Source organism: Passer domesticus, chromosome Z, assembly GCF_036417665.1.
Source record: "Passer domesticus isolate bPasDom1 chromosome Z, bPasDom1.hap1, whole genome shotgun sequence".
NCBI classification, from domain to species: domain Eukaryota; kingdom Metazoa; phylum Chordata; class Aves; order Passeriformes; family Passeridae; genus Passer; species Passer domesticus.
Window position 1 is genome coordinate 2,942,979 of NC_087512.1, and position 23,409 is coordinate 2,966,387.

At 42.0% G+C, this 23,409-nt stretch overlaps 1 long non-coding RNA gene across 3 annotated transcripts in view; it reads left to right on the forward strand.

The window, feature by feature from the left end:
- Positions 1-22,486, forward strand: part of LOC135289834 (uncharacterized) — a 30,036-nt gene extending 7,550 nt beyond the window's left edge. For 2 of the 3 annotated variants that reach the window (XR_010352570.1, XR_010352569.1), the window contains 3 exons: positions 5,332-5,433; positions 21,312-21,466; positions 22,231-22,486. This is a non-coding gene — a long non-coding RNA (uncharacterized LOC135289834). Of the gene's footprint in view, positions 1-5,331; positions 5,434-13,459; positions 13,620-21,311; positions 21,467-22,230 lie in introns of all 3 variants that reach the window. The other variant, XR_010352571.1, reaches the window with a different exon arrangement.
- The last annotated feature ends 923 nt before the right edge of the window (positions 22,487-23,409 follow it).

The following is a 23,409-nucleotide window of genomic DNA, read 5'->3' on the forward strand; positions in this document are numbered from 1 at the left end:
GGAAAGACATAGTGAAAAAAAAAATATTTGGGGGTGCTGAAAGCCCCTGCAGTGCTGCAGTGGTGAATCGTGGGTCCTTATGTAAGAACAGCCCAAGGGGCTGCAACAGCTGGATAAGACCCTGGAGGGTTGTGGTGGGCACAGTGATCCCTGCAGGATCATTTCACCCTGGAGAAAACCAACCTTTCTTTGCAGAGAACACCTGTCAGTCTATCGATGAGCTGGTGCTCAGTGGTATAGGGTGCATGAATAACAGAGAAATCATTCTAACAATTATCTAATTAAGGCTAATGAGAGCCTGAATCACTTACGGCACACCTAGGGCTGATGAGGAATTCCTTGAGAAAGGGCCTTTTGTTAGCAAACAACAATTCATCAGCGTGGTAATGAGCAGTCCTGCTTGTTAAGAACATTTTCCAGACTGCAGGGTAGTGCCAGGTGCTTGGGACTCACCTCCAGACCTACCTGTGCCTGCTCATCCCCCAGCAGACAGCTGCTGCAGCCTGCTTTTGAGGTGCAGGGTGCTGACAGCACAGAGATGTGTATTTTTAAAGCTTTCCACGTCAAGCTCAGGGTTTCTCTTTGGTTTGTGCTACTAAAGAAAACATTCCCAGCATACCAATATCACAAAGCCTTCAGTGATCTGGTGGCCTCACACAAATTAAAAAAAAAAAAACAAACAGTTTTTTTGGTCAGGACAGTGAGATGGTGCATGACCAGTGTGGTGGGTGATGAGTATCACTTGAGCCAAATGTTCTACAGGGCTGCTGTTTGTGTTGGGAGCTTGGCCATGTGTTAAGGTACCTGAAGCCAAGCCTGGATAAATTATCTTTCCACTTCTGTGCTGAAAGCAGAGTCATCAGAAATGCATTGACTTCAAGGGACGTGGCCTCACAAGGGCCTTGAAAAGAAACAGTTTGCAAAAGCACATTTCTCTCATAAGAAGCTATAAAAGAATAGAGAAGAAATACCATGTACAGCTAGAGGGAAAAACTTTGGGATGGTGACAGAATGCTTGGCTGAGTTGTAATGACTTTGCCAAGTGAGGCTCTACCAGGGATCAACCTGTGATGTTGAAAGCAAATGAAAAAATCAGGGCATTTCGGAGCAGTTGCTGAGGATGCATGCAGCACAGTTTCTCAGAATAGTTTCTGAAGTCTTTAAAATAAGAAGAAAAGAACAAAAAACCAAATAAACAACTAACCAACAACAACAAAAAACCCAAACCAAAACAAAAAAAAACCCCAAACAGAAAACAACAACAACAAAAAAACCCACAAAACAAACAAACAAAAAACAAAAAAAAACCAAAAAAAACCCAAAAAACAAACAAACAAAAAACAAACAAACAAAAAAAAAACAAAACAAAAAAACAAACAAACCAAAAAACCACCAAACCCAAAAAACCCAACCACCCAAAAGGAAAAAAAGGTGCTCAGGTGACTCTTTTCCTATCACAGTCATTAAATGAAGCCACATCCCACAGCGGTTCTGTAATATCTTTACAAGCACAGCTACAACAATTAGCAGTTGGGGTAGTTTAATGGGGCTAAATATGAATTTTACATTCCTTATTTAGATAATTGGCTTTTACAGTGTGGTCTTGGAGTCTTTCTGTGTCTTCCTTTCCCAGTCTCTGTACTGTGTAACACAATACTTTGCTCCAAGGCAAAAGTTCACTACTTCTTTCCCCCTCTGCTGTAGCAGTATCTCCCATTCTGCCAGTGGAGGCACAGAGTTTATCTAATGGATTTTATTGGTGTCTGTGGTAGAAGCTGTGCTGGCACCTTTTGTATTTGGATTGTCTGTGCAGCCACAGTCACACACACAAACACACACGTGCACATGTGTGTAACTGTGAAGGAGGAGGCTTTGGCTTCCTTTCCACAGATCTCCTGAATGGTGTTGCTAGAAAGGGATTCATGGACTTGTAAAGTGGTTTGTGTTGAAAAGGACATTAAAGCTCATCCTCTCCCACCCCCTGCCATGGGCAGGGACACCTTCCAGGCCTTGGACACTTCCAGGAATTGGGCAGCTTCCCTGGGCAACAGGTGCCAGGGCCTCACCACCCTCACAGGGAAGAAATTCTTTGTAATATATTATCTAACTCTAGTTCTATTCCTCTTGGATTCCTATAACCATTTAAAGGCTTATCATTATGTTGCCTTTCCATGGCTGACATGGAATGATCAGCATCATCTCCAGGGTGTGTGGGATATCATTGTTAGGATGGGATGGATTGACTCCCACAAGTGGCTACCTCATCCTTGCAGTGACACAGAGAGACTGAGACGGGACCAGCGAGGGTTGGTGTGTGCAGTGTGAATGTCTGTACCTGAGCATCTTGCCTTGACTTCCACTGAAGGGCTGGTCAATATATGCATCTAGAGCATGATTCATCCTCTCCCATCCTACACAGATGAATCATGTCCCAAATGCTGTCACATTTTCTGTCTATAATGGGAAAGACAGACAGCTCAGATGCACACAGCTGCACCACGTGTACGCGGGGAGAGGCGTGATGAGTCTCAGCTAAATGACTGTCCTAAGGTTAGTCAGGAAATCTGTAGCTCACTGGGATATCAAACAAGTACACCTTCATGTTTGAACCAAGTGCCTCATACGTGAAGAATTTTCAAAATGCTATCTGTTTTTCAGTAATAAAAGTAGTCAGGTCAGGTAGATATTTTAAGACACAAAAATCCTGTTTTCCTGCATATGGTTCCAGTTATAAAACCAGAGGGGAAAACAAATAGAGAAAATATGAAATATAAAAACCGTAGCTTCTAAACAGAATGTTTTTCAAAGGTTTCCATGAGGTGTTGGCTGTTCAGCAAAGCAGACTGTAAAACAATTTTACAAGCCACATTTATTCTAAGAGCTCCACTTATTGAAGTACAATTCAAACTCTTGTTCTGCCAGCCAAGTTCCATAAATTAAACACTTGTCCAATAACACATACCTCTCCTCTGTTTCTTTTTGGCTTTTTGTGTTTGTGAGTCTCTCTCACTCCTTTTTTTTTTCATTTTTTTAAAAATCCTTTGCAAATGGAAACAAAAAGGGTTTGCTTGTTTTAGGAATGAATTTAAGAAGCAGAGCAGTAAAAGTAAAAATAAGGCAAGGAAAAAGAAACCAGGTCAACAGACTAAAATGAGATTTTTGTTCCATTATTTTGCATCCTGCTGACACTGATTTACAGCGAGGACTAAATCTGTGGTGTGAAGCTGTGTGATGTCAAATGTTCAACTAAAGTTGTGCCTCTGGATATTATGAGAAACCAGCCAGGTAACCTGACAGCTAGGAAAGAAGGTTGGATGTGTGTTCTGCCTTCAGAGAGAACCCAATATCCTTCCCTTCCCTAGAGCGTTATGCCTTTGGAGATGTGACCATCACCATGATCAGGATCAGCCTTTTCTTGTAAGAGAGAGGGCAGGGAAATGTGAGATATTCTGTCTGATCTGAAGCAGGAATGGACCTGCAGATATGTCAAGGAAAAGCCCTGCCAGTAGTGCTGCTGGGCTCACTGTGCCCCACTTTTTTCCTGTTTCTCTCCTCTGTCACTCACCTTCAGCTCATGCTGCTCTTTCAGTTTGGTCTAGAGCCTCATTTTCAGGCTGTGTCCAAACCTTGCATTTTCTTTCTTTGAATCATAAATGCTGGAAAAAACCTCTAAGATCATCAAGTTCAAACTTTGACCAATCACCCGGACCAGAACACTATCATGTCCATTTTTTCCTTGTGCACCTCCAGGGGTGGCAACTCCAATGTTTAGCAGCCCTTTCCATGAAGAATTGCTGTGTCCTCTTGTCCTGACATATCTCTTCTTCTTTAGCACAGGATCTGTCCTGATGGTCACACCTGCCTTGTTGTGTCAGCATTTTCCTGAGTTTCACTTTGATGTTTCCCTGTTTTTCTCCTCCACACTGACCATGAGCTGCCTGTCTTCATTTTCAGAACCAGTCACTGCTCTGTCTCATCAGGAAGGAAAAATTAACTCCCACATCCCATAACACTGTCTCTGCTTGTCAGAAGTATTTCTAAAGATCCTTTCCTGTGGTGCAAAGCTTAGGCATCCTAATATGATGCTCCAATGAAATGAATGCCTTCTTTAATCCAGAGAGTAGCAAGGTGGGAATAATACAGCAAGGAACTGGACAATATCTCTGCTTTCTTATTAATTAACAGTGAAAACTTGGGCAAGTCAGCTACTGAATGTCTCTCATCAGTTCAGAGGTGACCTCTTAAATGAGAATAAATCCTTTAAAATCACTATAGTGATTTAGGGTCTTACTCTGTAAGGCTTGAGTGTGACAGACATGGGCAGCCAAATGTGAATCAGTTTGGAGCTGCCAGAGAAATTACTGTTCTTTGTTGAGGGCTGCCTTCTGCCAGGCTGAGATACTGATGGGTTTGAAAGAGAGGACAGGGAAGGAAATGTGCCTTGGGACATTTTAGTATGGAAGAAGGCAGATTTAATTTAGCTTCTGCTAAAGGTGATTTTAGGCAGCCTGTTCATGCTGCAGTGAGGTTGGAGGCAGTCTTGTGGTCAGTCTCAAAGGCTGGGGAGTGACCAAAAGATGGCAGGGACATTAAGTTCTTCAGAGAGGAATTGGTTAAAGGCAATGATTCCTGCCTCAGCTGTCCACCCAGTCTGCAAGAGCTCAAAAAGGGCTTTGAATTTGGAAGTTTTTCTGTTTTTTTCTGTGGCTGCTTAGGTGGTGCCATGTGCTCCTCATGCCAGGGAGCACAAAAGGCAAGGCAGGGTTGGAGCATCCGTGACTCCATCAGTGCTCTGCAGAGACAGGTGACTGGTGGTGTGCAACACCTGTGCTCCAAGACCAAATGGCTGATGTTAACATACACTGAGAAACCTTGTTTGTTCTGTGCAAAATTATCTTGTCGTTAAAACTTTAAGCTCTTTGTCTGGGGTTGGATATCCTGGACAAGCCTTGGGGAGCGGGCAAAACCCCTTCAATTTGGTGTGAAATACATTGCCTTTTTTTTTTTCTTTTTTTTTTTTTCTTCCTAGCTTAGCTTAGCAAAGCTTTGCTTGTAAATATTTTAACTGCAAACACAATCACATGGTGTCTGCTGTTCCTGGGCTGATCCAGCTCGAATACTGGGCTGTCTTTAGGAATGCATGGTAAACCACAGACTGTAAAGTGCTAGGTGCTGTTCACAGTGGATTAAAATGTCAGAGCATGGCCATTATTTGGTTAATCCTGGGACAAAGCACTCAGCATTTTAATATGGAAACTGTAAAGGCATTTCTCCACATAGTTCACATCGCTTGCTCCTTAATAGAAAGTTAATGGGGATTTTCTTTTTCAGATAACAACAATTTATCATGTGTTTCCCTGGTAACTACAACATCGTGAACCTTCCTTGAAAACTCCATTGGGATTCCTGCAATGTTTGTGAGCATAATGAATGGTAAGTGTAAGGCAAACCCATTGAATCACTTTATTTTAAATTCTGGCAGAGACATAATTCCCCACAGTTCATAAACATTTACAAAAAAGGAGTTTACATGAAGAAAAACAGTTGTTTTTATCACTCAGATCAAAGAATGTGTTTATCTGGATGTATGGATGCATTTTCTGCCAGCTTTTGATAAACTCAGGTGACAATCTTTAAGAGGCTTCACAGACTAGTGTGGAACCTTTGAAGTCTGCAGCTTTGCTCACCTGAAAACACAGACATCTCTTCTCTCTGTTCTGTGTGAGCCTGAAGTTTGCACTTCAAAGATTGCAAACGACAGGACAAATTTCCCAAGCTGCTGGCTCCAGAGTTACTGGAATAAAATAGTAAAGTGTGGCATGTTGCAGGATACTCAGGAGCAGGTTGGGCAGGGCTTGGAGCAACCTGGCCTGGTGGAAGGTGACCCTGTCCTAGGCAGGGGGATTGGAACTAAAAGACCTTTAAGGTCCCTTCTAAATCAATCTTTTCAAGGATTCTCTAATTTGGGGTGTTGTCTCCACAACCCTGTTGCAGCTTATCTGCTCCTGTGCCATGGGATTGGCATTTTTGCACGGAGAAATGGCCTTATGCCTTTTGGAAATGCAGTGCAAAGGTTCCCCTAATGTTAATGGTCTTTTCATTAGACCTAAGATAGGATAGATGGAGAGGAGTGAGGGCTGCAGATAAAAACTTACGTGATAGAGTCTGGCTGTCATCTCAGGTTTTATTCCTCTGTAGTTAATAAAACATCACTTATATAAGTGAGAGAAGGGTCATATCCATCAGTCTCAGTGGAGCTGCTCTGGATTCTTGTTGTTGTACATAAAAAATGCTTCTAGTGTTGTTTGCAAGGGGGGTCTTGTTTACTGCAGGATGGAGCAAGGTTTCTCTTCCTTTTGTGGAGGATTTTGAATGGGTGTGAAAGCAATCCCATTCCTTTACAAAAGTTTTTAACAAGAATAAAAATTTAAATGGCTACAATATATATATTTTAAATTCACATCTTTCAAACTGTTTAATTTTGCTTTAATTTTTTTTAGAAGCTAATATTATTTATCTACAATATCACATGTAGATGTGTCCTGTAGCTGCAAGGCGGGTGGGGACATTGCTGGCTCATTCTGAGGCTGTCTAGAGTTGTGTCAAGTGTTGTCTAAGGTTCAGCCTTACCCACTGATGCAGGTGGTGGTATCTCCTCTTTCCAAACATGTTTCTCGTAAAGAACTTCAACTCAGACCAAAATCTGCCTTCTGTCTTCTGGACACTGACTGGGTTATGGATTTAGAAACAGTCTCAGGGTTAAGATTTGTGAACAGCACAGCACATCCCAGTGTATTGATTTATTTTGTTTTGTACAGAGGGCATTTTTTACCATTGTCTCTTGGCTGTGGTGGTAGCTGGGGCCAGTGGATTCCCAGCCCACATCTAGCATTGGGAATGGGAATTAGTGCCCATTGTATAGGGGATAAATGAGACTAAAATCTATGGAATCATATATTTTAGGTGAAATGTCCATGTTCGCGAGGAAAGGGAAGGCAAACAAAAAAGAAAGAATGTTTTGCCAGACCTCCTTCTGTGTATAATTTGTAAGTGTGAGTGCTGTGAATTCCCCAGACAAGGCTTGGAGATGTGTTAAAATTGAGCTTGGAGATCCAGGGGGAGGTCAAGGTTTCCTCTTGACCAGAGGAGAGGAAAGGAGGGAGTGGGATATAGGGACAGATTGGACTCTGAAATGGGGAAGCGGAGACAAAGTCATAGCCAATTTCTGCAATTAACACCTAATTCTTCAAGTGGAAAAGAGGTGGAAATGTGGTATTGGTGTTTCTGAGTAAGACACTCCCAATTTCACCCTGAGTGCGAGAATAACACTGGGTTCATTCTCACAGGTGGGTAGGTGAATGAATTTGAGGATTTGGGGTATTCTGCTCACCTTTAGGCTGAGCAGAGTACACTGCCTGAGGCTGGGAGTCGGTTGCAGGTGCAGAAGTGATTTGGAAGAACAGGGAGGTAGGTATTAGGAATTTAAAATTTAACTTTATTAGTTGAAGACATTTTTAAATTTTAAAAAATGTCAGAGTGTAAAATTGGTTCAGGCCAGATATGTTCATGATTTGTACAGTTAGGTCTTTTTAAAAAAAGTATTGCTACTTTTTTTTTAGGGCATGTAAGACGATAGTGTTCAGGTGGGATTATGAATATGAAATTATTTACTGCAGAGTGATGGTTAAGGTTGAATTTTGTTCACACCATAGAGAAAAGATGTATGTTGCTCTCAGTAGATTTGGCTGCCTTATTCAGAATCTTTTCTTGGTGTGTATTCCTGCCCTTAGATGAGGGACAATCTCTGTGAAACTGGTGACTACAGAACTACAGTTATTTCCAGGTTTGCAAGTCCTGTGATGGAGATATCACTCTGAAAACTTTAAGCTCTAGCCTCTTGATGTGCTTTTTGCCTTTTTAATTCTCTGTATTATTAGTATGAGTTATTTTTACAGGATTTGAAAGTTGCATTGCAGAACCTTGCTGCTGAACTTTGGCACAGCAGTGAAGGAAAATACAGAGTCTGCATCAGCTTGTTTTACTCACAGTAAATTTTCACCCTGAGGGATATTCCTTATCTGCAGCCAAGGTTAGGTTTAGAGACGGGTTCTATTGTAATGCTCAAAATGCAACATTTTGTTTCAATGAAGGCTTCCAGTTATGTGGAGGAAACATCTAACTAGTGTGAGTTATTTAAATGCCACACTCTTAGTCTTGTGTGACCCTGAGTGCTTTCTGCATAGCCAGTTCTTGGGTAATATAGGATTTATGAGACCGAAGGAGGCTTAATGAGGCTTACAATATAAATTTGCCAGTTGTACTGAGTCCAGTGCAAAGGTTGGGATTAGTTTGGAGGTCATGAAAAGTTGATTTGGAAAGCCAAGGGTTTGGCTGACGCTTTTCTGATGCGAAGGGAAGAGCCAAGGGCTGCTTCCACTTGCTTTAAATCCTTTAATTTGAACCTCATCTGAGGTGAGGTTAGACTCAGGGTGCACCCCAGGCTCCTTGCTGTGGACCAAAATACCTCTCCACAAGGCTGCTGTGGGATTTCCTGTGTTTCCAGGAAGACCTGAAATGCTGTGGTGACATAGTCACTGAAGAAGCACACTTTAAATAATTTTGCCCTTAACATTAGATATGCCACTTCTGTGCCATGGTTGTTTTCCATGGCTGCAGCACAAGTCAAATCCCATGGCTGATTCCCATGCCCCACCATGAGTAAATACTTAGTTTTGCTCTATAAGAGAGAAAAAGGTTAGGTCTCTTTCTGTCTTTGGATAGAAAAAAATAATTTTAGAGAGAAGGATGCCTTTTATTGCTAAAAAAGCAGTTTCAGGTCACTCCACATCCAGAAGTAACAGCTGTGTTTAGCAGAGTACTTTGTCAGAAGAAAATAAAAAAAGATCAAATGCAGAAAGGGAAAATAAAAGAGTTACAGTCTGCATGTATTAAAGCCTAGTTTAGCTAAATACGATGATAATTTTTCAAAGGAGAAAAGTACTGCAATAAAACATTTATTGTGTTTTTGTGCTTGTTGTCATTCCTTTGAGAAAAATGAAACAGTTTTAAGACTCATTCTGTACTAATTTTTTTTCTTAGTTTTTCAGTTCAAGCATTAAACAACAACAAAAAAAGAGTTATTCACACAGTTCTCATTATAGATTTTACTGGAGGAAAAAGTCGTAGCTTTCGGGATGGTCTGACCCATTCAAGAAGTCATCATTTGCTTTAAATGGACATTGGCAAGGTCCTTAATAAGGATATGAATGATTAAGGAAGACCAGATATTTGGAATTGAAATGAAGAAAAAAAAAATCTGAGGGTAAAAAACCCTAAAATGTATGTGATAGGAATAACTCATCTATATGACTTGTGCTCAGACCCATTTGGAGGAGAATTGTTGAAGCCTGAGGGAGAAAAAAGGATGTTTGTGCAGCAGTAGCCAACTTGGAGGCTGAAAAGTGATTTGTTTCTATTTCCTTGCATCAATTTAAACAGTCAAATCAGCTTTGCAGCTCTGAAATAAACATGGTTGGGAGTTTATGTGAGTTCAGGATGGTGTAACTGTGTGGTTTGGACATGGTAGGGAAAGGAGCAGAAACATTTGCATCCAATTTGCCAACGTGTTCCTCAACTGACATATCAACAAGCTGGTTGAGGTAATGGGACAGATAAGTATTTAAGTTGTAAAAGTTTAAGAAGCTGAGAATCTGGAAAAGGGAATTAATTTTGAAGTTCAGCAGTCATTCACAGCCAGATACATGCAAAGGTGTGAGGGCACCTTGGACACTGCAGTTCCTGCCTTGTTCCTTGACTTGGTGCAAGGGAATTTTGACTCATTGGAGAACGGACATGCATGAGGCAGAGGACAAGCGACCTGTGGGCTGCATTCAGCCTGCCAAAATATGGTCCAGCCTGGCAGCTGCCTCTCCCTGACTCCTGTCCCAGGCACAATGGGCTGCTCCAGCTCTGCTGGCAGCTGTCTCCTGGCTGCTCCTGTCCTGGGATGCAACTTGATCAGAAAATACTTCTTATCTTCCAGCCAAACATGGAAGAATGTTGTGCTTGTTGATTGAGCTGAAAATGAGGGTGGCTGAAGGAAACATAATTGTTTTATCAGACCTGCATTAAGTTCTTGCTTTTCTGCATTAATATGAGTGCCTGAATTCTCTGTCCCCAGTGGGGCTGGTTGCCCATCAGGATCTGTCCAAAGCTCCAGCATTTGTGACTCAAAGACATGAAGTCCCTGTTCAAGCCCTGCTGTCAGGGGACACATGGATTGTTCTGTTGTCCTCTCTGGATCAGGCTCTGGAACAGGCCACCTACTGAGCTGAAACTTCTGGCTTTTCATCAATTTAAAAAATGATTGATATGAACTGTGATAATTACTGGTTTGTAGATCTTGTCTTTGGCTATCCACAAAGCTGCTTAGAGAATTGCAATCTTTATATGACCATGGATATCTCAGCCATATCACTGACCTCAAGGGCAGCAGAACCTTCAGGGGTTTATTAGTACAGAGAAACTCTTCCTGCTCCTGAAAGCCTCTTGAAATATTTTATGCTTACTTATCCTTACACTTTCTGAGCATGGTTCTTCCTTCGCCAAAGGCCTCAGTCAGCTCTAGAAATAACCCTGCCCTTGCTTTGGAAAAGTGCATGAAGTGCCTTGTTTCATGTTTTACAGGTGGGGAGCCTAAGAGTAGGATCATTTAAATCTGACATGTTTGCTTGTGATTATGGAAATATCTGTAATCAAACATTTTAACAGTCAGTGCTATTTTCTAATCTGTATGTGTGCAGTCTGATGTCTTTTGAAGGCAGCAGGAGGCAGGAAGGCCTCACAACAGGGAAAATTAAGCCAATTATCTCTGAGTAGATGTAAGGACTAAATGCCCCAATTTTAACCTACCACTTCAATACCTCTACGATTCAGCCTTTCCCTCTGCAGTGAAATGGGAATCACGTTGCTGGGAGCTTGGGGCAGGACCTCAGGGAGGGAGGTAAGGGTTTAAAGAGGTTTTCAGCCCTTTGCCTCTGTTCTGACAACCCCTTCCAGCACCACAGGAGGTGTCATGACGTTGCGTGGATGGCATGGTGATGATTTGCCAGCCCAAGTGGGCCTTAGCTCTGATCACAGGATCACAGGATGGTTTGGGCTATAAAGGACCTTGAAGACCATCTCATTCCACCTCCTGCCATGGGCAGGAACACCTTCTACTAGTCCAGGTTAGTCCTAGCCCTGTCCAGCCTGGAATTGAGCACTTCTAGGAATGCTTTGGGCTTGTGGTGTCAGCTGCCATGGCTAAACCCTCTGCTATGGGTGATCCTAGCAGGGGTGGGCTGATGAGTGTCAGTCCTTTCCTCCTGCCCTCTCAGAATGAGTCCCAAGATCCTCTCCATTGTTATTGACAAAATGTTTTGGCCATGAGCTATGTCCCTCCTCTGTATAGAGTTTATTTCTGTATCATGGCTGAAGTACCTGATGAAATTTATAGAGGTCAGCACAGATAAGTAACCCACAACAGCCCTGACATAGAAGTTTATGTGGATTTAAATATCCAAGGAGTCTCTTGTGAAAAACTAATTTTCAGGGTATTGCCATTGGTTAAATAGATTTCAGGTCTTTATTATGCTATTGAAATACTTGAATCACCACTTGAACTAAATGAAAGCTTACTGTGTGTGCATATAATTGTTTTTCTTGCTACCTATTACTTGATTGGGGTTGAGTAAGGTTAGCAAAAGCATTAAATTAATTTTCTTGTAAAGTTATGCATTATGAAGTAAGAGGTATAAAAGTTACATTATACATGGCAAATGTCTTGAGGGTTTGGTTTATAGACTTGTTTATATTTTTATTTTAATGATTATTGCTTTCTTTGTGTCATTTCCACTTTTGAATCTCCATACTCATTACGTTTTTATTATCTCTTTTATAAAATAAATGGCAGCAAACCAGACAATTTCATTCTTGGAATAAATAGATCCAAATATATCTCTCAATAAATTAAATGTTGTGGCTGCAAGAGGGACTTTTCCAAAGTCACTAAGCTGAAGGCAAAGCCAATTAATAGCTGGCCTTTCATTTTTATGGACCAGGGCATGCAGCACATCAATCTGACCTGGCACATTTGAAATTTTCCAGGAGATAGCTGAACTACATTGAAAGATACATGAGCAAAATTAGTGCTCATGGAAGGCAACAGATCAACAGCCCTAGAAATGAAAATCCTTGTGAGCTATGTGCAAATGCTACTGAAGTAATTTTGAGCACTTTCTCTTGACTTCAGGGGTTTCTGTGTGAGGGTCTCTGCCCCATAGCATTTTTGGGGGCTAAGCAAACTTTAGCCACTGGTTTTCACTGTGGATCTTAACTGATGCATATTCCCAAACATTCTGTGGGACCTGTAGGTGTAGCTTGCTCTTAATGGGAATCTTTCAAAGCACCAAACAAAAGTGCGTCCATTGCAGAATCACAGAATCACATGATGGTTTGGGTTGGAAGGGACCTTAAAGATCATTTCATTCCAGCCCCTGAGGGACACCTCCCACTATCCCAGGTTGCTCCAAACCTCATCCAGCCTGGCCTTGAACTTGTCCCAGAAGCTGGAGATAGAAAATAGGAGTTTAATTTGTATATCTGCAGTACAAGTACAATTACTTGTCATAATCTTGTGGGTGAGGGGGTCTAGAAAAAATGTCTCATGAGGAGCAGCTGAGGGAGCTGGAGGTGTTGAGTCTGGAGACAAGGAAGCTCAGGGGACACCTTCTCACTCTCTACAACTCCCTGGCAGGAGGATAGAGGGAGGTAAGGGTCAGCCTCAGCTGCCATGTCCAGACTGAAAGGATGAGAGGAAATGGCTTTAAGTCCTGCCAAAGGAAGTTCACATCCATATTACAAAAAAAAATTTCACTGCGAGAGTGGTCGGGCAGTGGAGTGAGTTACCCAAGGATGTGGTGGAGTCACCATCTCTGGAATTGTTCAAGGGGCATCTGGATTTTAGGGATTGATTATGGTGGTGTTGGTTGATGGTGGGACTATCTGGTCTTGAATGTCTCTTCCAGTGATAATTCTGTAATAAAATTAACTGGTACTTTTTAGTAATGTGTGGCCTTTGTTCTCTGTAAAAATTTTTTTTGGTGTATGTGTATAGATTTTTTAAAAATAGCTTTTGTTTTCTTCCTATAATTTTGCTGTTCTGAAACATATGTCTATGCAAATTTTCCTTTGGATCTAAAGCTACAATCTACACTATATATACGTAACAAGTCCTGGGCTACCATGTCCTCCTCCTGGTTGCCACCCATAAATCCAGTTTATAACCTCATAGACAAACCATTTCTGCATCTAAGAACCAGCTCTGTTTCTCCCTGGGTATTTCCATGTAAAGGCTGTTCTAGAGCTTTAAAGAATTTGATGTTAATCAGTTGCTTCCTACTTTCTCTTGTTCTCCCAGTCTTCTTCCAGGCTCACTGGGAAGTTGGAGCATGGTGGTGAGAATAATTGCCTCGTTAGGAATAAGTGAACTGAATGAAATCAGCCCAGTGGTGTGAGCAATAACATTTGGTAGCAGTCAGGCTCTGGTGTGCTGAGCTCCTGCCTGCTCAGCAGATCAGGTTAGCCTTGTGTTGTGCTCATGTTTTTATATGTTTGTCTGTATCAAACTTTCCTTTGTTCCATGTTTCTAACCCAAACTATGTTGGAACAGAGCTATCTTTTGGACTGAGAACATGTGGCCTAGTGGGATATATCATTAAGGCTTCCAAAAGGAACCCAACACAAATAGTAAGAATAATGTGAATAATACTGAAGAATATAAGGTTATTAGAACAGCTAACATAAGTTTTATATCTAAAGATAGAACACCAGCAAGGGAGTTCACATTAATTTAAAGTAGGTTTTTTCCCTTTTATTATTTTGTTTGTTTGTTTTGTTTTGTTTACTGGGATTTGCAAGTGGATGGGGAATTCCACTTTGAAAAAACTAGCATTTTAACTTATAAATTTTCTAAATGGGAATTTTAGGAAATAACTGTTGAACTATGCCATCCATTTTACTCCATGGCAAACATCCCTCCAATGTATAGTAGTGATATGGTTGCTGCTAATGATACAGTTGTTTTGAACTCTCTTGCTGCAGTTTTGCCTTGGGCAGCAGGGAAGGATTTGGGATCTGGTGCCTTGTGTGGTAGACACTGCATTTAATTGCATTTAAGCAAGTAAAATATTTCTCTTTACACAGTCTTATTGCTGTTGGAGAGGGGGAAGAGAATTTGTGATCCAAAAGCCTCTTAAATGGGATTTGAAGTGATGAACAGCTCTGGGTATAGAAATGAGAATTTGTGGGGCCACTGGCTGTTGCCACCAATCCTAATGATAATGTTCTATCAGGTACTGTTATTTGCATAGTGGTAAAATTTTCTGTGTTGGTCATAGAGCTGAGTGGACAGCAGTACACTGCATGAATGCAAAACCAAGATATAGCTTTTCCAGAGGTAGGTAGCATCTTGGTTCCACAAAGAGTCTCTGAAAAAATTCAAATCATGCAGGAATGAGGACAGACTTTAGTTACAGAAGTGTGTGTAATCTTTTCTTTTTGGGGGGGACTTTCTTTTTATTTTTGGATCCTGGAATCATGGAATGGTTTGGATTGGAAGGGACCTTGGAGACCATGCAGTTCTACCCCTGCCTTGGGCAGGGTCACCTTCCTCTAGACCAGGTTACTCAGAACCCCATCCAGCCTGACCTTGAACATCTCCAGGAATGCGGAGTCTACAGTTTTCCTGTCACTCCAGGCTCTTGTCCCCAGTGCCTGGGCAGCTCTCCTGGAGCCCCTGCAGGCCCTGGCAGGGGCTCTCAGGTGTCCCTGCAGCCTTCTCTTGTGCAGGGGAGCAGCCCCAGCTGTGCCAGGCTGCCTCCAGAGCAGAGGGGCTCCAGCCTTTGGAGAATCTTTGTTACCCTCCTCCAGACTTGCTCCAACAGGCCCTTGAGCTTTTGTATGCTCTGTTGTGCAAGTGAGGAATAACAGGATTAAAGACTTTTGTGAGTTCTATGGATTAGGTTCCTCACCTCCATGACATCTCTGGAAACAACCTGTAAATCCATGCTCATGAGGCTCTGGTCTGAGCTGGCTCACACGACTGGGGAATTTGGGAGCTCTGGCACTGTGAGGCGCGAAGTGACATCTTGATCAGAGATGGAAATGCAGGCACCAGGTGTCCTTTTGTCACCTCTAGCTCATGTTCCCTCCTGTGTCAGGGGGCTTTGGAGTAACAGGGACTCCAGGCATGGACACTGGTCACTGCCACCAAAGGCAGCCCTGCAAGAGATGTGTCCCTGTCAAAAGGGCTATGCACCCTGTGGTGACGGCTGTAACCAGCAAGGGCTGGGGTTGGAGTGTGGAAGCTAGGACAATGACAAGAGCATACCAAATTTTATTTTCACTCCGCTTGCTCACTGGATATCCAGTAAAATATTCCCAGGCCATTTCTGTCTGTTTCTTTTAAACAATCTTCCTTGCCAGTAAATACACGCTTCCTGTAGCTGCCACTTTATATATCGAATTAGTAAATCTTATTAAGTTCCCCATTATTTTGTTGCATGATGGAGAATACAGGTGTTTTTCCACATAAAATGTTCACATGACACAGCAGGAGTAGCACTTTAAGCCTTAATGGCATGCACTTGGTTATCTAATTTTTGCACATTAATCCTCTCAAGATGTCTGTTAACACAAACCTTGCTAATTAATGTTTCTTTAGTGTCTGCAAATGTATGATTCAGTTTTTAAAAGAAATTGGAAGACCACAGAGCACTGTATTATGAATCATAATATCAATGACATTTAAAGACATGTAAAATAGCTTAGCTGGTACGTGATATAGAATTATACCACAGTCTAACCTCATCAACAAAAAAGTCATATCTCTAATACACCCATTTTTGTTTTTGTTCTTAGACAATTACTGCTGTAGCAAGACTTGGGCAAATGTCTTTATTTGAATGTGTTTTTGTAAGGAAAAAAAGAAGGGATTCTCACCCAAAACAAATGTCTAAAAAGACATGGAGGTCCAGATAAATTACTCTGGACTTCCCTTTTTAGTAAATAGAGATATACAGGCACCTAGAGAAGGTAAATAATCTAATCAAAACCTAAGAGAATTCACATCTAACCATTATGCAAAAAACAATGTTGAAACAAGCCCAAGTTCAAAAGTATTTATACCCAAAAAAAGGGTACTTAAGGGACTTTAGGCATTCCTTTTCCTTTCTTATTTGGAATGGGAAATAGCAGACATCCTGTTGTCTCTGTTTTGGCATATCTGAGGCCAGCAAATGTGTCAAACTTGCACTGTGGTCCTGAAATTTAAGCCTTTATTTCCATTCCAAAGGGATCTGGAATTTTAAAGTTACATGGACAAATTTCTGGATATTTGACTTGCAAAGCAATCTCCAGTCTTGAATTGATTTACTGCTTGCAGTAACACTGTTCATCAGAAAATGTGAACCTAATTAACAAGCATCCAACCTACATCTTTCTATCATCTACTGACAGCAAATGTACACAACAAAAATGGGAAGCCTCATATGAAAATTATGAAGAGATATTCAAATATCATCACCATTTCAACACAAAATTTTAAAAACTATCTGTGGATTTGGTGGAGCAGAACTTGGTGGAGACCATGGACAGAAAAATATGCACATTATCACAATTTTTGCTTAAAAACTTCGGAGTTAAGACTCCTGTAGATAACCTTAACCACAGACATACAACTTAAATCCTCCTAAACTTCACAGCTTATTTATTGCATGGTAATGTTTTTAACAGAGGGGCTGATTAGCTGTTGGAGCAAACTACCAGGAAAAGCAGTAGATCCCTCTTCTCTTGAAGTCTTCATCTCAAAACTGGAAGTCAACATTGCTGCGCTCAATACAGCAGCTACAGGATGGACTTTACAGTCAGTATTACATGGGCTGAATGCTCAAAAGTCCTGTCTGGCCTGAGCATTTATGAATCTCAGTGTTTCTAAAGTACCTTCAGATCCTTGAATAAAAGACACAGTTGGAAGTACAATGTATTTTATGGGAGAGCTCCGTCTGCCTCACGCGGAGGTCAGGAAAACCTCGCGTGGCTGCATGGTGAGCTCAGGTACAGCCACATCTCATTAAAATTAATACAACTTTCAGCCACGTGGGTGCCTAGACATAAATAAGCAAGGGCAGGCCAGCTTTACTAAAATACATATTTTTCTCACTCTGACAGTCATGCAAGGGGCCGCAACTGCCTGTGTCTTGAGGACAATTTTAACAGCAAGACCTTTCTCCTCAGGGGACTGCTCTCACTTTTTCATTTAGAAGAGGAGAAAGGAAACCCAATCCTAAACATATGATGATTTTATTATGTGAAACCCAATAGGAAATGAAGTAAGAATATCAGGCTGCTTTCAGTTTCCTAGCAAGGGGTTTTGTTTTAAGTTGGAAGAGGGGCAGCTGTGTTGGACGCTCGCTTCCCTCTGCCTAAACATCAGGAGCTCTTTAATTGTTGGGGGTCATTGTGTGAGTTGTGTGGTGCAAACACAGAACAAGCTTGGAGGGAGCTCCTGAGCTTTGATCCAGGCTCTGCTGGTTTGGAGAGGAAGATTCAGTTGGAGAAGCAGAGGATAAAAGACTGCAGCAGCTCCAGGCTGTATCTTGGTGGGCACACAGGGATGCCCGAGTGTGTTATGTGTGTGTGTGTGTGTGTGTGTGTGTGTGCGTGTGCATCTGTGAACACCCTAAGCAAGCCAGCCAAATTCCATCTTCATGGACAGTTCAATGGAAAGTTAGCTTGAAAATGCAGTATATCATATTTCATGAATTTAATAGGGTTTTCATGATTTTACAAAGTGCTTCAACCAGACACTCATGGCTGGAGGCTGCACAGCAGGAGACCTAAAACACTGCATCTGTGTTTTTCAACTCTTGCCAGAATCCATTGAATTTGATCCGGAATGACTATGCATCTTTGGAATGTACATTCACTTTTCTCTTGCCTTATCCAAATAAAAGAGGGGCATGGGGGGGGGGGGGGGGTTGAGGGGGAGGGAGAAAAGAGTCCTGTGAGAATTCCATATGGAAACACTAAACTAGCATTATAAAGGATTTCCTATAAACAAAATTACGGTCACAAATTTTGGACTCGGATCACATTTGAAACAAAGGGCCCTTTGTCTCCCTCTTTTAATATATTTTTTTATCTATGTTAACACACACATTTTTATTTTTTTATGGCAATAGATAAACAGATGTACATGTACACACTCATGCAAAAATGAATGTATATATTAGTTTGAGGTCCAGTTGCAATCTCTCTTAATTTTTTTTTCGATTGCAGAACTCCTAACAAGAGCAAACTTTAATCGTTCAGTGCACTAAATCCCTTGAAAATAAATATCCAGGGCAACTTCAAAAGCCCTTAATTAGAAGCACATGTGTGGTGTTACAAATTTCTGGCTGAGGCGGCTGAGTTGTAATTTAACGTTATGATCTGCCATAAATATTATCCATAATGAGCAGACTTCATGTTACACTTCTGTACGTCAGATAACTGCAATATTTTTTGTCTGCTTTTGTTCAATCACTGAACCTTAAATGAAGTTTAAAATTAGAAGGAAAGGAAGAAAGAAAGAACCAGTTTTCCCACCGGGAAGCTGAATATTTCTGTCCTCCTAGCTGCAAAGAGAGCTATTGATTTTATTCTGTTTTCTTTGTTACAGTTTAAAAATGTGGTTAACAGATAATAACTTGGAGATGATGGGGGAAGGGGAAGGATAAGGTTTGGAAGCTGGTGAGATGATTGTTGTTGTTTTGCATAACTTCCTGATAGAAGCTTTCTGGAATATTTGCTGTGTTCCCCACTACCAAAGCAAACCCAAAAACCCCATAAACTCATTTCTACATGAAAATCTAAACCATTTCTGCCCCTGTGTTGTACCTGAACCAAGTCTGTCACTCTTCAGAAATTTGATGGTTGAGAATAAAATTTTCTGCATTAATTTTAGGTGGTTTATGAGTTGGTTTTGCAGCCTTGGCACAGACTGAGCGTAGTTATATGTGCATGTGTGTGTGTGTGAGTGTGTATGTGTGTGTAAGGAGGGGGTAGTGAACCAGACAGTAAATTTATAGTGGAAATGTGCAGCTGTGGGGATTATGCACTGGTTGCTTAAATGTGTGTGAAGAAACGCAGAAATAGCGTGGGGCTGCAGAACCAGTCCACAGCCTCATGACTTGTTTAAAGAGGTAGTTTGGTTTGGACTTCAACCAAACACATGGGCTGTGGGGTTTTTGCCTTGAAGAGTGCCCCAGGACCCTGTACCTATTTAAAAGGACAAGCCTTATCTGGTGTTTCTGACTTCAGGCATCCAAGTCTTGCCTTGGCAGGCTGTCCATGTGGCCACAGCCATATCTTATTGTTCAGCCTGGAGAAGAGAAGGCTCCAGGGTGACCTTACTGCAGGATTCAAGTACTTAAGGGAACCACAGGAGCATGGAAATGGACTTTGGATAAGGGTCTGGTCAAGGGGGAATGGCTTTGCCCTGAAAAAAAGCTGGGTTAGATGGGATATTGGGAAGGATTTCTTGGCTGTGAAGGTGGTGAGGCCCTGGCACAGAGTACCCAGAGAAGCTGTGACTGCCCCATCCCTGGAAGTGTTCAAGGCCAGGCTGGACAGGCTTAGAGCAACCTGGAATAGTGGAAGGTGTTCCTGTCCATGGCAGGGGTGGAATTGGATCAGCTTTAAGGTACCCTCCAATCCAAACAATTCTATGATGATTCTGTGATTTTTATAGCCTGAGTGCAGGGCCCATGAGTGTTGCTCTCTCCTGGGACATCTCTCCTAGATAGAAGACATTGTGTGTCCTCAGCCTATGCTTCCTCCAGCAGAATGAGCTGGATATCCTGCCTCTTTTCCTACTCACACCAGCCTTTTCATTGGAACAGCTTTTCTGCTTGATCTAAAAAAAAAAAAAAAAAAAAAAAAAAAAAAAGGGAAAAAATTATGCAAGAGTGAGTAAAAATCTCTGTCCAAGTGCCCACAGTGGATATGTGTCCCTTTTGACTTCAGCAACTTGACATAAAGTGTGGCTCCTACAGCTACATGCTCGAGGAGCAATTCAGGGAAGGGAAGTGGTCAGCAGAGATACAACAGTTCCAAGCTGCAGGCACCATGGGCCCAGATATAAAGCAAATAGATGGCTGGAAGCAACATTCTTTGTGGGCATGGCAACAAGTGGCCAGATGGCTGTGTGACATTGGTACCTGTCTGTTTGGTTTTGGCCAGACTCTGGCTGCTGACACTGCTGCTGGGGAGAGACTGGGGTGTCTGGGATTATAACTCCTCCCAGGAGATATCCAGATCTCACAAGAACAGTCCCAATTTTTTGTGGCAGCAGGAGGAGCTGCAAGTCCAGTTCTCCAGGGTACCCACCACTAGACTTTCTCTCTCAGCTTTGTGTCTCATTTCCAAAATGCCTGTATGCAATTTTTGCCTCTGCTGTTGCAGAGCCTTGAGTTGGATCACATCCTGTCAGTTCTCATTGCTCATATCAGATACAGCAAGCTGCAAGCCAAGCTCCTTCCCTGTGCTACCTCTCCTCAGCCCAGCTGAGTTCAGAGGGATGGATTTGTACACCTCTCCCTCTTTAGGTAGTGAAGAGCAGAAGCGAGGCTGTAAACCTTCCAGGTGACAGGTTATCTCCAGAAAGGTTTGCCAAATTACTTTATAAACTTCAGATATGTAGGGGAGAAGATAAAAGCTGTAATGTTGCCCTTCAGAACCCCATGATGGATGTGTTGCTCAGTCTCTGAATGTGCTGGATGTATCTGACAAAATCTTTCATTATGATGGAGGAAAAAAAATACCTCTGATCTCCCCCTCCCCTTCCACTTCCATCTCGAATTTCTGGAACCACAAGTGCCAGGACATGCAGAGTCTGTTGTCAAGGTGTTCCTACCAGAGATGATGGAATGCCCATTTATCTGTGACTTCCAGCATCAATCTGTAGTCTGGGAGGGTTCAGATAATGCTTGGAGACCTGCAGAGCTGTGAGTGTGTTTCTAAATGCAATCAGCACTCAGAGTCCTCTGCAGTAATGCTTTTAGAGGCACATCCCGTAGTTTGGTAAGTCCACTACTTACCAAACCAAATTTAAGCCAAATATATCACTGGAGAAAAGTTTCCCAGTCCTTGTTTCAAAAGGATATCTAAAACATCACATTTTGCTTCCAATCAGTGACCAAGAAGTTATTTAGAAGTATCATTTGTTTCAGTGTTTCAGAGCAATCTCCCAAAGTCACCCACTGCCGCCCCCACATCTGCCTGACCAGGGAGCCAGAGGTGACTTCCCCAGCATGGACTGGAGTAATGTAACTCTGCTGAAGAGGAAATCTCTCCATTGTCACCTTACTTGCCATCAATTATTTGGGTATGTGTCATTCTGGGCTAGATGGGGGTGATCTGACAAACTCCTTCAAACACAGAGCATAGGAAAGCTGTGAGAGATGCTAAGAGATACTTGAAGTCAAAAAGTGCTTGGCAATCAAGGTCAAACACTAGCAGTACATTTGGGCCAAGTAAGAGCTCAGATTTCATGTGGCTGCACATTCTTTCATCTTAATTTCTTCACCTCTCTATAGTTTACACTGATTGCCTCCTATAGGCTTTGGGACACCCATCAAACCAAGCAGTCTGGTAACGATCCTACCAATGATTCCTCATTTTGGCTGGCTTGCATCCTTGCTTTCTTAACTAAAGAACAGCTCTCTGTCACAGCCCAAAGAATTAACATCCAGCTAAAGGTCCAGCTCGTCTGACCAGCTGTGCTGAGCCCACAAAGGCCAGCCCTGCCCCTGGCACTGCTAAACCAGGGTGGTGAGAGGGCCACGGGTCCCCTTTGTGCAGGGCAGAGGGGAGGGAGCTGCTGCCCCAGCCGCTCCTTTTCCAGGCTGTCGATAGATGGAGCTGAAGGAACAACGCAGAGAGTGCGAGGGAAGGCGTACATGGGTGTGTTTGCTTTTTTTTTTTGGTGTGCCAGGAAGGGATCTCACTTGTGAAGTGAAAGAAGTGTGGCTGTGCGGTGAAGGGAGGGCATGAGGGACGCCAGGCTGCTGCAGGAGGAGAGAGATGGAAAAGGAATGGAGGGCATAGAAGCCTACGTCTGTGACAAACTACCTTTTCTCTTGTCTACAGGCCTCTCCAGAGTGTATTCTGCATCTGATTCAACTTCTACACATACAGCATCAAAACAGACTTTATTTTTCCTGGTAAATCTTGCACAGAATGGATTCTAGCATATGATTTTGCATATCTGGCTTAGATAAGACAATCACTCAGGTGCTTTTTGTGTCATAGATGTCCAGCTTGAGATGATCTAGAACTCAGTTGAGGCAGGTCAGGTGCACTTAAACTGTCCCTTTGCCTAAATAAATCACCTTGTGGAAAAATCCTCGGTAGTCAGTCTAAATAAGGATTCTCATGTCATGGTTTGCTTAGTCTGCTAATCAAAACATGTAGCTCTGAGCACTTACCATTTAGTGCAGCTTATGAAAATCAAGCATCATTATTGCTGTCTGATACATTATCACCAGCAGCCATATAATGGGAAAAATGTTCCTGGGTTGAAATGAGTGCAATTTATGATTCTAAATTGTTATGTATAAAGAAAGAAGAGTGCAGCTGGATATTCATTAGACACATTCAATTTAATGTATTGAAAACAGTAAAGAATATGTTTTAATTAATAAGCCAAGTGCACATGGCAATGGAATCTGTAAAGAGAGCCCACAGAGCTCTGCAGCTCTTACTGGGAAGTGAAATGGAAAAGCTGCTCCTTTCTCTAGAGTGAGGTGACTTTTGCTCACCTGCAGACCACAATTCACCTGCTTTGGTTGTCTCTGCTCTATTGCCACACTTAGAGGGTTTTTCCTCTCAGGCCCACCAGTGGTAAAAAAGATATCAGATGGTTTTTATGCACCCTACTGTTTGGACTTCCAATTTGCAAATCTTTGTTTCAGGAGGAAGGTAGCTGGCATATTCCAAAAATGAGGGCCTTTGGTGAAATTGCTTTCAGAAACGGCACTTTAGAAGGGTTAAAAAGAAACTAAAAACATTGCAAGTGTTGCCTCTGTGCTGCAGTGTTGGAAGGAATGAATAGGAAAAACCAGGACATCTCAAACAACTGTGAGGTTCATGTCCCTAAATGACCTTCAAAATCAAAACTGCATCTGACATTTCCCCCAGCAGTCTGAAAATGTACTGAAAATAGCAACCAAATAATCTATTTCTTGTGAGGTCTTCTTAAGAAAACCCAAAAATAGAAGAACAGTAGCATGAACAATTATTAAAGTTACTCTTTGGAATGGAACTTTC